This window comes from Cyprinodon tularosa, unplaced genomic scaffold (assembly GCF_016077235.1).
Source record: "Cyprinodon tularosa strain WSP-4 unplaced genomic scaffold, ASM1607723v1 ctg129, whole genome shotgun sequence".
Taxonomy (NCBI): Eukaryota; Metazoa; Chordata; class Actinopteri; order Cyprinodontiformes; family Cyprinodontidae; genus Cyprinodon; species Cyprinodon tularosa.
The window spans coordinates 1,088,752-1,091,567 of NW_024038103.1; the positions used below are offsets into that span (position 1 = coordinate 1,088,752).

The following is a 2,816-nucleotide window of genomic DNA, read 5'->3' on the forward strand; positions in this document are numbered from 1 at the left end:
ATTCAATCGTCTACGTTTGTTTTCATGATTGTTTGTGGTGGTGTTTGTGCTTATCTCTAGCATTCATTGGGTGAAGTGTTGCCTAGCCCCTGGCAATATTGTCCCAGTTCATAGTTAAAAAGAATTTGCTCAGAGTTCCATTGACACAAAATGAACTAGCTCACATTCATATTTCACTTTTGTAAAAATGAACTAAGTTCACAAACCAATAAATTAACTAGTTCAAGTTCATTTGGTAAACCACAATCCTACACAATATAACCTCATATTTCAGCCTTTAAATGTGTGATCATAATATATAGAAAAAAATGTAAAATACTTGATTCAGTCAAATTACACAGAACTTTAGAAACATATACAGATACATTCAGATTCTCCTGAAAAGATCTGTGTAAAAAAAAATTCTTAGGTTCCTCATTCAGTAGCAGATATTTCCTAAGATAGCTAAGATGCTTTAACTCGATGTGTCGCTTTAAATTGAATTGGACCTGGCTTAATTATAGACTTGCATAATTCATTTTCAATTTTCAATACTTTCGATCTTGTAGCCTTGAACATCGGCTGTGCTTTCTGTTTTTCATGGGACTTCAGCATACAGTGCACCTCGCCACGGTGTCATCATTCCTCACCATGGGCGGTTCTAGACAGGGGCCAACGGGGGCCAGTGCCCCTGTAGATCATGCCCTGGCCCCTGATATGGCCCCTGTACTGAAGACATAATACTAAAAAGAAATTCTAATGATGATATGCGCTGGAACAGGCATGGTTACTGATAGGTCCTTTGGATCTATTTCATTCTTTTTCTTTACAAATTCTGTTGTACTAATAATTCAAAAACAATAAGGTGATAGCTTCAGTGGTATTGAGATAGGATCCCAGTTTTATCTGCTAATTTTTTTGATGTTTTTTCCACAACACATAAAAAAATGCTCAAATTTTTACAGAGAAATTTGACAGTTTTTCTTGAGTTTTGAATCAAATTTTATAGAAAACGGTAGTTTTAACTTAAATTAAGTCAAAAATATATAAAATTCCTAAATTATAAATGTATATTGACCTCATAAGAAATAGAATTTTTATTGAACCTCATTGAAAATAAAATTTCACTTCATGCAGCTCTCTTAATATATTTGAATCTATTGCCCTGTTTTTTATTTCATGCTTTTCTGTGCCCCCATTAAAACAAACTGGCCCCCTCCTGGCCCCCTAGTACATTTGGTCTAGATCCGCCACTGTTCCTCACCTTCACTAGACATGGATTTACTTTTAACTATCTATATCAGGGAGACTCCCGGAACTTCCAGGAGACTTGGGATGTCTGCATAATATGGAGACAGCTCATTTGTTTTATGAAACTATATATTTAAAAAGTGGATTGCCTCAATAAGTGCTGTTTGTTATGCATTTTAACAATTAATGCTTTTTTTTTAAATAGGTTTTACCTTCTTTACTTTGTACATTTTTTTCCTGTGGGGCCTCGAGTAACAGCAGTGTTTATTTAGGACCTCCCTTTGCTGAAAAAAAAAGTAGAAGATCTCAAATGTCCTCATTCCTCCTGCTGACAAGCAACACCCACTTCCTGTTTTCTTATGCAATTCCTCTTAGATAGAAAGCACGGTGAGTTTGTTTCTTATTATTGTGTTCCTTTTGACTGTTCTGTACCGTTTTGTGAAAGATTTCACTCTCTAACTACAAGTCTGTCCCATGCCTTTTATACTACTTCCATGCTGTCAAAGACGTTACTGGCACAATCAGCTCCTGTTCTCTTCCTCCCACAGCCTCAGACTGCTGTGTAACAGCTTTGCAATGGAGGAAACTGTGCCAGGAGTTGTACAGACCAGCGAGAATCAGAATGCGATGATGAAACACAGCAAACCTCTGCACCGCTTTACCCAAAATCAGCCCAGAAGTTTTGGGGTAAGAAACAGGATGGCTTGGACCTGTTATATGAGTGCACACAGTAAAAACATATGTTTGTATATTTTTTAGATTGTGGTTCTGATGTTTGGGTGTGCTGAGGTTGTGATGGGATTTGTGATGGCTGGTGCTGTTCTACAAAATTCATTCAGCTTATATATTAATTTCTGGCAAGGAACACTGGTAAGCATCTTTTCTTTAAATCCTAAAAAATATATATATATACATGTGATATATATATATATATATATATATATATATATATACATGTGATATATATATATATATATATACATGTGATATATATATATATATATATATATATATATATATATATATATATATATATATAAGGAAGTATACTATATATATATATACAAAACAAACCAAAACTATAAAAGCACTCTGAGGACGCAGACCTCTGCTAAGCAGCAAATTATTCCCCTTATTGTGACTTAAACTTATAGCCAAAACTTGCACATCATCTGGATCATTACTAAATTTGGATGACTTGTACCTTGACATGAGGCGGGCCTCTGTTAATTCAGATCTGTTCATAGCCTTTCAAGTCATCCTTTAACCAGACCGATAACACACACACAAACGTTTCAAAAAACAACCTCTTTGGCAAAGTTTTTTTATGAGCTCTCAGCATTTTTGTGAACACTTACCTCCCTGTGTCATAAGGATATTTAACTACAAAGAAAATGTTATGCACATAGGTCCAGCATTATTTGTTTATGGCTATCAAATTCAAGTAGGAAGTGCTGAGATGCAATTCCTGGGATGGAATTTGCTTCGGTGACCCAGTTTCAGATAAGTTGACCCAGTTACGGTAAATTTATGACTCAAATAGTCTCCTAGCTGATTTGCTAAAACACTTAGATAACTTTTATTGA

At 35.0% G+C, this 2,816-nt stretch overlaps 1 long non-coding RNA gene across 1 annotated transcript; it reads left to right on the plus strand.

Annotated features, from left to right (window-relative positions):
- The first annotated feature begins 1,517 nt into the window (after nt 1–1,517).
- Nucleotides 1,518–2,107, plus strand: LOC119777929. The gene is made up of 3 exons (XR_005280002.1): nt 1,518–1,617; nt 1,779–1,917; nt 1,990–2,107. It is a non-coding gene; the product is annotated as an uncharacterized LOC119777929 (long non-coding RNA).
- The last annotated feature ends 709 nt before the right edge of the window (nt 2,108–2,816 follow it).